The sequence below is a fragment of the Podarcis bocagei genome (assembly GCF_964188305.1).
Source record: "Podarcis bocagei genome assembly, chromosome: 11".
NCBI lineage: Eukaryota > Metazoa > Chordata > Lepidosauria > Squamata > Lacertidae > Podarcis > Podarcis bocagei.
The window spans coordinates 36,726,601-36,739,973 of NC_138136.1; the positions used below are offsets into that span (position 1 = coordinate 36,726,601).

Sequence of the window (13,373 nt, forward strand, 5' to 3'; positions counted from 1 at the left end):
AAAGAAGTTGTATGATTGTTCAGAATGTGCAATTACCATACCAAACACTGGGTAAGAGAACAGCTTCTGAACTTTGTAACTTTAATATCCATCTGTAGTTTAATGTCTCCACCAAACAAGCTGCATTTGTAACCTTAGTCTTATTCCAAATACATTAAAGGACTAATTCGGGTGAAGATGCTTATTTGTTAATAATTCTTAACATGGAAAAAAATAAAATGTTTACTGGCCCTGTTAAGCTGAGAAATGGAGGAGATCGGGATCCTGGTGGAGAAAACGCAGGATGAGCTTCCTGCTCTCTCCATCTCTAGGCCTCAGACTGGCCTCTCCTTCCTAGTTCCTGAGGCTGAGGACGTGGAGGACCTGTACAGCTGTTATAAGAAATTGCAGCAAGAGCTGGAGTTCCTGGAAGTGCAAGAGGAGTACATCAAAGATGAGCAGAAGAACCTAAAGAAGGAGTTTCTGCACGCCCAGGAGGAGGTGAAACGAATCCAGAGCACAGGCTCCAACTATTACGTCCGGATCCTGAGCACCATTGACCGGGAGCTGCTGAAACCCAATGCCTCTGTGGCCCTGCATAAACACAGCAATGCCTTGGTGGACGCATTGCCCCCTGAGGCTGACAGCAGTATCATGATGCTCACTTCAGATCAGAAACCAGACGTGATGTATGCCGACATTGGTGGGATGGATATTCAGAAGCAGGAAGTGAGGGAGGCAGTAGAGCTGCCCCTTACCCACTTTGAACTCTACAAACAGATCGGCATTGACCCTCCACGGGGGGTGCTGATGTACGGCCCACCTGGTTGCGGGAAAACCATGTTGGCCAAAGCAGTGGCTCATCACACCACAGCTGCCTTCATTCGGGTAGTAGGATCCGAGTTTGTGCAGAAGTACCTGGGCGAGGGGCCGCGCATGGTGCGAACCGTTTTCCGCCTGGCCAAAGAGAACGCCCCAGCCATCATTTTCATTGATGAGATTGACGCCATGGCCACCAAGCGCTTCGATGCCCAGACCGGGGCTGATAGGGAGGTTCAGCGCATCCTCCTGGAGCTACTCAACCAGATGGATGGCTTTGACCAGAATGTTAACGTCAAGGTGATAATGGCCACGAATCGAGCAGACACCCTGGATCCTGCTCTGCTCCGGCCAGGCCGCCTAGATCGTAAAATTGAGTTTCCCTTGCTGGACCGGCGCCAAAAACGGTTGATCTTCACCACCATCACCAGCAAGATGAACCTGTCTGAGGAGGTGGATCTGGAGGATTACGTGGCGCGGCCGGATAAGATCTCAGGAGCCGACATCAACTCCATTTGCCAGGAGGCTGGCATGCTGGCTGTCTGGGAGAACCGTTACATTATGCTGGCCAAGGACTTTGAGAAGGCCTACAAGACTGTCATCAAGAAAGACGAACAGGAGCACGAGTTCTACAAATAAAAAGATGGGAGAAGCAGGATGGAGACGGAGGTGGTGGTCTCAGTCTGTGGGGGGCGGGGGCATTTTTGGTATTTCTGGTGTTGGTGTGTGAGATTTATCCTGTGAATAAATAATTACCCAGAGGGGAAAAATGTTTAAGCTTCATCATAAGCAAAGGAAAAATATCATCCCAACAAAACATACAGGTTGCATCCAACCATAGCCCAAAATCCAAAGAACTGTGTTGTTGTTTCATACAAAACACACAGGTTCCTTTAGCAGGTGGAGCACTAGGCAGTCCTTATAGAAACAGAGGCATAGATTAATTTTAGGAGGTGTTACACAATACCTAAAGCATAAATCAGTTTTTGCCCGAGGATGGAAGCAGAACTAAGTAATGGTTGCTTTTTGTGTTTGAAGAGATCTGGGATCAACCATTAAGTGTTTTCTCTTTCACAGGGGGCCTGGGTGGAACCTGAAACCTGCAAAGTGCCTGAAAGGGTCTCATTTGAATCACTGCTATCTCCTCCTATATTTAATAGATGCTTCCATTCTTTCTTGCCCTCTCCTCGATAGATTAGTTGTCATTTGTGATCCTTGTGGGGAGAGGACATGGCTGTGGAGCAAATAGCTTGGAAGCATTTGGTTTTGTGAATATGAGGATAATATTCAGCAGCACTGTATGGTGTGGAAAAATATTGAGCTGAAATTTCTCAGAAAACGTTATGAAATTTCATTGAACATTTTCTATTTTGACCTGTTGGGGAATTTTGTTACTACTCTGGAGAATATTCAAAAAATGGCATCCCCACTTTCTTTAACTATGAATTTTAGGTAAAATTGCTGATCCAGCATCATTATTCTTTCAATATTATATTAATATTCTGGAGAGAAATAATGGGTCTAGCTCTACTCCTTCAATTAACTTCCTCTTAGGCCATTGCTTCCTTTATCTACCAATATGGTCTAACAATGAAGTTTACTTGAATATTAAGTCAGCAGAAATTTATCAGAAATGTTTTCTGATAAGAAATGTTGAAGAATTTTACCTCGCCCCCAATAATATTTGGTGAAATAATATTCCGTGAACCCGCCACCAAATCACAAATAACATGAAAAATCTTGGGAGTCCATTTTTCACTTGGTCCTAAAAAATACTAAAGGAGGCAGTATAGCCTTATGTTATTTTTTCATTCAAGAGACTGGTGGCAGCTTTGGCACACTCTGAAGTCCATGATACCAGAATGAATTCCTGCAACATGATTTGTGGCAAGGCCTTATATCACTCATATCCCCAGAACATTCTAGGGCCACATTTACAATACAAATTTGAATCAGTATGAGCCTGTTTGACTGTCATGGCATACATTCTCAGCACCTCTACAAAACTGTCATTTGTACAGTCCTTCAGGAAAATCCGTAACAATAACTTTGACTTCCAACCTGATCTAAAACTTCTGTCCAAATGGGTCTTCTCTGTGCATTTAGACACATGGTCCAGACAAAATATGTGTTAGGTCCTTTCCTTACATCACAGCTCTCTGTATCAACTTTAACAACTTGAAATGTGCGGAAATGACAGCAGCAAATTTGAAACAAGTAGACAGGGAATGGAGTAAGGGAAGTTAAGGAAGGGTGTGTTTATATTATTTCCTACCTTATTTATTCATTTATTTAATAAAATTTATACACTGCTTGATTGTACCAGGCTAGCTATTTAAATGAAAAGAAACAGAGAATATATTAAACATTGTGTGAGTAATGCAGAATTGGAACTTAATATTATTCTCAGCATGTGTCAGCTGCCTAATGTATGAATTATAGGCCCTAAATCCAATACTGTGAGAGAATGTTGACTGTGAATAAGTATAGATGGGTGTGCTGTAATTATTTGCTATATAATGACATATGTGTTTTACATTTTTCACTCTCTGTTAGAAAAAAACAAAATCCTCCTTGTGGGCACAATCCACAGAGGGCTGTTGTTTTTAATTAGTTAGATTCACTCATTGGATATTGCAGAGAATTTCCTGCTTCTCTGTTTGTCACTGTTAGCTAGGTTCGGGCTGAACTGAGTCAGAATAAAAGTTTATTAGCAATTTGGTAATATAGTCTGTCCTAATAATTATTCAGCACAAATATATCATATGAAAAAGCACCAGCTATTTGCTCTTACATCCTGATACAGATTGGAACCATTTTCAGAGAGTATTGGTGTTCTCCTGTTAAGTCCCATTTAAAGTCCCCTTGCATGGGCCATTTGAATGGGTTGGCTCAATGGCTCAATGACTTATGCCTTTTGTCCTCTATGGTGTGTTTTTTCATGAAATGCTAAAAAGGCATAATTTCCTGCAGTGATCCACATGGGCATGATCTGTGTTAATACCAGACTGAAGGCGACTATTTTATGACAACCCATTAATATTCTTTCTTAGATACAAAGATGGCCTAGTTATTAATCCACATATAATATACAAAATGCATTCCTAGTCAGTTGTGTTCTTTCATTTCTCTCTGAACATGAGTGCAACCTGTATTAGCATGTAGGAGCAAATGGCTGCTACTCTCCACCCCCTAGGAAGATATATTTATGCTGAATTATTAGGGTAGTCTGTATTACCAAATTACTAGTAAACATTGCTTCTGCCTCAGCTCAGCCTGAACTCAGTGAACCTAGCCAATAGTGACAAATGGAGGAAAAACCTGCTCTGAAATCTCCAATGAATGAATCTAACTAATCAAAGAACTGCGAAGGAAGTAGATGCCAGGATTAATGATCCAGGGGTCTCCCCATGCCATGGTTCTATTTCTTCACATAAATGTCCTCAGATAAGATTATCTTTGTCATGAAAAGGAGAAAAGGAAGGTTACGCACTTTCATCTGACAGGTTAACTGCCATCACTCCATTACTGCAAGAGACATTTTCATGTTCTGAGGTTTTTATTCTGAACATGAAAATTTAAAGTGCACAACACAAATTAATACACATTTTTGTTGCCAGTGGCAAGGATGATTGCTGGTGATACTAAAATAGCATAATCTATTCTGTAGTATCCCTTTCCCAAAGTTTCTGCAACTGTTAATTGTTGCTCACCAGAGGCAGTTAGAGAACCATAAAGCAGGAAGTGGCATGAGAGTTCATCTTCTAGTGTAATCCTTCCCTGCCTTTCCAAGTTAGTTCAGATTCTCTGGATTGCCATTCACCAAGCAGAGAGCAAAAGATTCATCCACAAGGCATTACACTAGTGCTATACATGAATCATGCCCAATGCTACGATCTACAAAGTGATGGAATTTTGCATTCCCATGAGGAAGAAGACGAGAGGGAAGTGATAAACCATTTTAATAGAAGTAAATAAAAGCTTCTTCCTAATTACACAGCCATCTGTAGGTATAAGGGGCAGAAATATTTAAAGGGGAATAAACATGTTCGCAAGCCTGTTGGCATGGAAATAAATCAATATCTACTTGCTAATAACTGAATCTTATTAAAGCTCTATAAATATTAAAACTAAGGAAGGCAAATATGTCCAGCATATGCAAGTCCTGACAAACAGTAAAATATTATATTAATGCTGAAAGCTTTGAGAAAGCTAAATGTAGGCTAAATATAAATTTTCTCCGTGTGTGTGTGTGTGTGTGTGTGTGTGTGTGAAATGTTTCCTCTTTCCTGTTTCAATTCAGTATTTGTTGCAGTTGTTGAAAGGATATTCGGTTTATTCCATTTTCCTGCCTTTCAGAAAAATATTAGATGAACAAGGTTGGCTATATCCCAGGCACCTTAGTTGTGCACGTAGCCAGAAATGTGACCCTGGCTTACTGTCACCTGAAATATTTATAAATAAAGTATTGTACAGGCCTGGAATCTAATAACTGATCCTTGCTTAAAAAAATACTTTTGCTGATGTTTAGAAACTGATAGGATTTTTCCAGTTTTATAGAAGGAATTCATCTTTGGCAAGCCCTTCCCAGGGAGTTATGAATAGTCTCCTTTCTCGTTATTAGGAGAACCTTTAAAAATGTTTTTATTCCAGTCTTTAATGGAGCTCTGTTTTATCAAATATTCATTAGCTGATGCTAATGAGTGATATTCAGTGTTAGTCATACTTAGAATAGTCATACTTAAAATAGACTTGTTGAAATAAAGGGATGTCACCCAATATTTTTTAATGTTAATGCCTTATTGTTGTCTTGTGAGGTTAGATACCCCATCCTAAAAAGCGGGATAGAAATCAGTAATAATAACAATAAGTAAACATCATCATCTATTTCATTATAATCTTTCAGCCCAGTCCAACAGGGGGGAGCCATGTGTGATGCTGATGCAAATACATTTGCATCTAGATGCATATTTTCTGGGTTACATTTTAAAAAATCATATTCTGTTTTACCTCTCAATGGTTGCTCAGTGTGGCATACACATAAGTAGTAAACATGAAAACAATAATAACCATTAAAACAACAGCCCCCCCCCAAAGCCCACCAGTAGTACCATCAATACACTAATTAGCAACAGAATCAAAATCTTTCTTAAAAAGGAAAGTTTTATACTGTCAACAGAATAAAAATAAAAACCCAATGAGAGCTAACCTCTTGGGCAGGGGTCAGCAAACTTTTTCAGCAGGGGGCAGGTCCACTGTCCCTCAGACCTTGTGGGGGACCGGACTATATTTTGAAGAAGAAAAAATGAACGAATTCCTATGCCCCACAAATAACCCAGAGATGCATTTTCAATAAAAGAGCACATTCTACTCATGTAAAAACATGCTGATTCCCGAACCGTCCACAGGCTGGATTTAGAAGGCAATTGTGCCAGATCCAGCCCCCAGGCCTTAGTTTGCCTACCCATGCTCTTGGGGTATGGAGGTGGAGCTTCTGCGGGATGGATGCCACCACAGGAAATGCCTTCTCGTGTGTTGTTACCAACCTTGTCTCAAAAGGCCAATGGACCAGGTCAAGAGAAGCACAACATGAGCAAGCGGATTCATGTAAGAGATTCCCTTTAAATAGCTTGGTCCCAAACTGTTTTTGGCTTTATGGATAATAACCAGCACCTTGAAACTGGATTGTACTGGAAGCCAGTGATGCTCTTCTGTTGGACAACAGGGCTTCATGTTCCTTTTTCCTTGCTGCCCTCAGGCATGATAGAGGACGCTATCCCCCATCACCAATGTTGAAGGAAGATACACCAGGCAGTATGGTTAGTTTCTAGCAGGGGACATCAAAATGTGTTCTGCCAGCTCTGAAAGCAGCCTGCCCACTTCCACGCAGTAAGCCCATGGGGTTCTTCCCAAGATTCCACTTAGTATGTGAGCTCTTATTGAGATGTTTATTTTGGTGATTTGTTATGTTTATTTTGGTAATTTGTTACAGATAGGTAGCCGTGTTGGTCTGCCATAGTCAAAATAAAAAAATTCCTTCCAGCAGCACCTTAAAGACCAACTAAGTTAGTTCTTGGTATGGGCTTTCGTGTGCATGCACACTTCTTCAGATGGTAATTTGGTAATTTGGTAATTTGATAATTGTTAGAATGTTTTTTTATGGTTAGCCATTTGAAAAAGACACTCATTTGTGAGCAAATCACCCTATGGAAATATGCTTGAGGCCTTTAACTTCAGGACTGCTGAGATTAATCATAAGCAAAACAAAACAAACCCACAGGTGAGATAATCACACAGAATGATCTACTACACATATGTTTTGCAGTTATTCCAACATGAAAATGCCTTTACCTGTGTTTTTAAAATATCTACATCCTTCGTTTCAGAGTGGCTAATTAACACGTAATACAACCATAAAACCAACAAGATGAATAAAAAAGAAAAATGATCACAATAAACAGCACAAGTAGTTAAATGAATTCAAATCAAGCGTGAAGTAACCTTCCACATAGTCCAATGTTTGTACAGTGGTACCTCGGGTTAAGTACTTAATTCGTTCCAGAGGTCTATTCTTAACCTGAAACTGTACTTAACCTGAAGCACCACTTTAGCTAATGAGGCCTCCCACTGCCGCCGCACTGCTGCTGCGTGATTTCTGTTCTCATCCTGAAGCAAAGTTCTTAACCTGAGGTACTATTTTTGGGTTAGCGGAGTCTGTAGCCTGAAGCGTATGTAACCTGAAGCGTATGTAACCCGAGGTACCACTGTACTGCTGAAGTTTGATCTGGATTCAGATTCTGTGATATGCAGTTCTAGTCCATTTCTGTTTACTCAGAAGCAAGCCTTGTTATGATCAATAGGGCATATACCTTAGTACGTGCAGATGGGGCTCATTAACATGGGAAAGTAGCCCCTCTAGAAGAAGGAAAACTCTGATCCTAAACCTCCTCTGCCTTGTGGCAATACTTATTCTTGAGAAAGGCTTTGAGAGTAAACCCCGAGGAAAAATCTGTACCCATTACCTTGCGGGATATATTCAGGAGAAGAAAAGACTAAGGAGTAAACCCTAGACAAATCCAGGGTGGAGTCGCTAAGACGGTTGGATGGCATCTTGTACACCTCCTTCTGGCAGTTCCAGCAGCCAGGCTGGTGCCATTTGTATTGCTCTGCTTGCCTTTGGACCTCATCCGCGAGACTGAGAAGGGGTCTTATTGTCTTGACAGCCCAGGCTTGCACCCCAGAGAAGTCACTTCCGGACTACTAATGCATCTCCGGAGGTTTGACTTCACCCCCGCAGGCTCACTCAGTTGTCCCTTGAGACAGACAGATGCCAACAACACCCTAGTAAGCATGTTTAGAATTGCAGCCTCCGTTTTCCTCTGCAAAGTGAAGTTAATGACCAGTCAGACAAGAGACTTACAAGGCTGTTGTGAATATATACGATGTAGTTTGTAAACACTTTGTAAAGGAAAATTGTTCTGGGAATTATTACTCATAAGTTGCGCTCGCCTTATTTTCTTTCCCCACATTCCAGTTCTAAGTGCATCGCTTCCCCTATACTAGGCAAATGTAGAGCTTTTTCAGGTCACCCTGATCCACCTGGTTCCACAAATTTCCAGGCCTTCATATAAGGCAAACATCTATTGCCATGGAAACAAATGTTACATTGAGGATAAGTGAAGCCAAGCAGCTTTGTTCAGAACCAGGACATTTTTCATTAAACCCTCGAGAACATGATGCATATTTTGGGAAGAATAATTAAGTGGAAGTCTTTGCAATGCTTTACCACATTTCCATTAGTGAATGGAGTTGGACCTTTTGGATTGGTACCCCCCTTCCCAGCCTAAGAGCCCATTTCCACCTAACACTTTAAAACACATGGTTGATGTTGGAGTTGTTGTTTTTTTAAAAAAACCTCTTGTAGACTATATTTTATTACATGCCTACATCATAAACCTGTCTCACTTAAGGCTATATAAAAGGGCTGTAAAATTAGCATGCTTGTAAACAACCTTTGCTGCACTTTGGTAAGGAGCAGTGGGAGATTTGCAGAGATCACCTAAATGTGAAGTGAGTCATGCCTCTTATGCACAAATGGAAGGACAAAAGCGGGTTACATAAGAACCCTCTATGCTGGTGTGGCTCAGTTCTCTATAATTCTCTACACTATCACTGCTTGGAGACCATTGGCTCAACCTTTGAAAGGTTTAGGATATGGAGGAGTCAGATTTATTTCAGAAGAATGAAAGACCAGCACTTAAGTTTTAAGCTTACTTAACATTGTATCTGTTTAAGATAATAGGACACACTCTTGAACCAGCAGGTTAAGGCATTGGCGTAGCGTGGTTTGCTAGTGCCTGGGGTGTGCACAGGCACACCAGGTGGGGTCCAGAGGGTGAACTGAGCCCACCACACCACACCAGCCCTCAATGCCAGTGCTGCCAGAGTGACACCTCCCTACCAGAGCCTGCCCACCTGTGGCGGGGGGAGCCCAGCCAATCAACATGACCCTTGGTGGGCAAATCCCCCTGACACCCATGTAGAGGAGCACCAGGCTAGGCCATACTGGGGTTTCCCCTTGCTTGTCTCCCTCCATCTGTACCCACTCACTGTCCGAGGAGCATACTGAGCCAGGTGGCCATTCAACGAGGGGGTTGGGGATGCAGTGGTGAGGCCAGACTGGGCTCTGGGACCCTGAAACCCCCCAGTGACAGGCAGGGAAGGATGGGAAGCCAGGGACAGGGCCTGCCAGGATATGCTTGGGTGGGACAGGGATCCCTGCAAAAGGCTGTGCCTCCTTGGGGACACCTAGTTCGCACCCCTCAAAATTGTGCACTGGGGGCCATGGCCCTCCTACGCCCCATGCTACACCCCTGAGTTAAGGATGGCTGTCCATGTACTCTTTTACAACTAGAGCAAGCCACCTGTGGGTTCAATAAGTCCATCAAAAACCTAGATGCATTGGAGCATTAGAATTTAAACCAATATTGGATGAGTTTACTTCAGTGGTGGAAATACATGCATCTCACTACTATTTGCTTATGAAGACAATTTGCTTTGCCTCAAGCGCAACCCAACACATGTGACTTAACTGGTTTTCAAGTTGGGCTGCCCAAACATTAGATATGTTGATAGAGGTTTTAGGATCCAAACACTTCATCTATGTTATCTTAGTAAAGCAAGTTAATGTCATTATTATCCCCATATATATTGCAGATTTGGATCACTTTTTGGGTATATTCTAATATTTTAATTGCCCACTTAAAAATACAATAAAGTGGTACCTCGAGTTAAGTATTTCATTTGTTCTGGAGGTCTGTTCTTAACCTGAAACTGTTCTTAACCTGAAGCACCACTTTAGCTAATGGGGCCTCCAACTGCCGCTGCACCGCCGCTCCACGATTTCTGTTCTCATCCTGAAGCAAAGTTCTTAACCCGAGGTATTATTTCTGGGTTAGCGGAGTCTGTAACCTGAAGCAGCTGTAACCTGAAGCATATGTAACCCGAGGTACCACTGTACACAGCTGCATTTGGGAACTCTTACAAATATGCTAATCAGAAAGCTGAGCTGGCTGCAGATCCCAGTTGAATTGATCCATTCTGCCTCCACCTAATGTGTGAAGGGGCCCAAATAGAACAGTATTGTGCCTAAGGTCAGCCCTGGTGCAGTTCTGACAGAGGTTAGAGTTGGCATATCCTACCTTGCTCTTAGCCACTATGTGAGGCCAGCTCTGCAGCAACTAACCCATCAGAACATTTCTCCACACACACACCTTGTGTCCTCTTTTTAAAAAATTAGTATTAATCAAAATCTGTAAGAGAAGAAAAATTCTCAGAAGTAGGGTCTTCCTTGCTCTCAGAAACATCAAATAAACAAGAAATGGAGAGGGAGGGAATTGTATTTTATTTGAAAAATACATTATAAAGCAGATAAAAGACCTACTGTATTTCAATTAAAGGCATGAAGCACATCATAAGGAAACTATGATATAGACTGAAAGACAAAAGGCAGAATGGAAGGATGACATCTATGTGGAGTGATACTGAATTGGGGGGTATTAAAATAAGGGCTCTCTGTTATGTTCTCTGAAGCCCCTGGTGTTAAGGATGTTAAGATTAAGGATCAAATAGATCCATCTGAGATCTCTAATATCAACTGAGATTATAGAAGACACACAAAAGAGGTCATGTGCATCAGTGGATGGGGACTGGCTCTACAGACCTTAGAAGTCAATGAGAGAATCAAAATTTGTCTCTAAATGTATCCCCAAGACCAAAATAGGTGTGATGCAGCATGTTTAATTAAAGTCACTGAATATACATTCAGTTCACTGTCTGGGGGAAAATTAGATTCTAGTCTAGTTTAACAAAAACGCAAACAAAAGGGCATAATAAAAATTTCAAGAGTATTCATTTCCTGGGCCAGTGGAGCTCTAGTGTCATCAGGAGAAAGGATTAATATTTTTGCTTGAAGAAGAGGGAGCTTTCAAAAATTATTTTCAAAATGGCTCCATATGATTGCACATTATCATCCGTTAATCTGTATGTGATATTTGATTATGTTTACCTCCTGTGTGAATGCTGAATCTCAAAACTGATATTAAAGAATGATACCTTTCTCTTGCCATTGTGGTGTAACCCTGGAGAGTGACCACTTTTAAATTAGAGCTTCATTTAAATGGCATTTGGGGTGCCTAAGTTATCCAAAGGGCTCCTTCTTCAGGACACCAAAGTGATTTCCTTCTCATCCTGGACCTTTAATCATTGACTTCTTTTTTATTTTATTTTTAAATTAAAGAAGCATCTGCGGAATTCACTGGGGAGCAACCAAGGGCCCTTCTGTGAAAGGCTCCAGACTTGGGCACCCTCTTGTGTGTAATTAAGAGATCTATAATTGATGTGCAGGCAAAAACGATCTGAGTGAAGCATTAAAAAACGAAGCATCCTTTTCTACCTGGTGCTTGACAACCTTCTGCCCTTTAGCAGAACCCAAGTTTGCAAACAGCGAAGGGAAGGGAAGCGAATGTCTTCTCTGCCGTAAGATCATGTCTAGTGAGTCACAGCAACAATAACAGCGGCTCATTTGAAAGCCGGCGAAAAGATAGATTGCAAAATGCACCTTCTGCTTTCTCCAAATACATGTCAATTTCATTTCGCCCTGCCTACAACCTTTAGTCAACTGAGATGAAAGAAAACACCCGGACGCTGCTTTAATCTTAACCCGCCCTTTCAGATTTTTATTAGCAATTCTTTTTGGCTTCATATAGTTCGACACTGGGGCTTCTGTGTTTTTATTTCTTTTCTTTTTGGAGCTCACAGGCTTCGTATTCGGCAAAAAAATAAAAATAAAAATGCTAAGATTTTTACCGTCAGAAATCTGTGGACTTTCCTTGCAGTCAGCCGTGCATGCCTCTTCTCTCTGTGAAACTGAAAGGGCTTCTTTGAAATTAACCGGATAAATTTTTGCTTTTGGCTTAACAACTAAATGATGTCACTTCTTACAAAACGTTACCAACACAAAGGGCCCTAGACTTTTGCTGCCTTCTCTGTAACTCTCTCCCGTCCTTCGATGTGCGGGCACGAGCACAGGCGCGTGCACACACACATCGTGTGTTACTTGGTTTAACTTCAGTTGCTTCCGGCTGCTGCTGCTGCTATTGTCATCATAACCTTGCTCGTGAGAGTTAAAAGGTCATTTACGCAGAGAAATTAAAAAGTTTATTCACATAAAGTATCCAAATTGTAATAAATGAAGTGCTTCATCGCAAAGTTCAAGCAAGCAAACTATTTCCAAATGTATGACAACCCTCCCCCCCCTACCTCGCTGGATCCTAAATTTAAAAATAAGGTAGCAAGTATCTTATTTCTTCTCTCGTTTAAAACACCTCTTATCTCAAGCCACACCATCGTTCTCATTATCACATATTGAAAATGATTTTATTTATCCATTTACATTAACTTGATATATAAACTTGTTGGCAAAAGTCAAATCATATGCTTTATAGTAGCCTCAAACATTTATTAAGAAACCCAAAATTCCATAATAAATAAGCACAGACAGTAAGTTTTCTTTTCTTTTCTTTTTTCTTTTAACATATCACAAATCGACCAGTATGTAACAAGAATGCTTTATCTACACAAAACATCCTATTTCACATTGTTTGTTCATTCTTCGAAATAGCTTCTGTTCTCTGGGATTGGACCAGCACATGCAGAAAGGGAGAAAAAAATAGCTGATTGTTTTATCTGTACAAAGTCTTTGCCAGGTTGGAGATGTCTCAAGTCCACGTGCGCCAGGCATCTATCTATCAGCCTGCTGCTCGGAGAGGGAGGGCAACAAGAGAAACTGGAGGGACAGCAATAACCGAAACAAAGAAATCAAAACGCCCACAAAAAGAAAAAAGAGTAATAGGAAGTGTTTGGAGTGGGTTCTTTTTTAAAAATCGTTTGAATCCCTCCCCCGCCACCCAAAAAATTCGCTTAAAAATGCTTTTATCAAAATCGGTTCAATTTCCCCTTCACGCTTCACATCCTGACCACTATTCTTGCCTCGCAGCCACCCGAAGGCCAAACTT

At 41.3% G+C, this 13,373-nt stretch overlaps 1 pseudogene across 1 annotated transcript; it reads left to right on the top strand.

The window, feature by feature from the left end:
• Positions 1-231: 231 nt before the first annotated feature.
• Positions 232-1,462, top strand: LOC308597575 (26S proteasome regulatory subunit 6B pseudogene; annotated as a pseudogene). Its single transcript has one exon. The product of its transcript is annotated as a 26S proteasome regulatory subunit 6B pseudogene (transcript).
• The last annotated feature ends 11,911 nt before the right edge of the window (positions 1,463-13,373 follow it).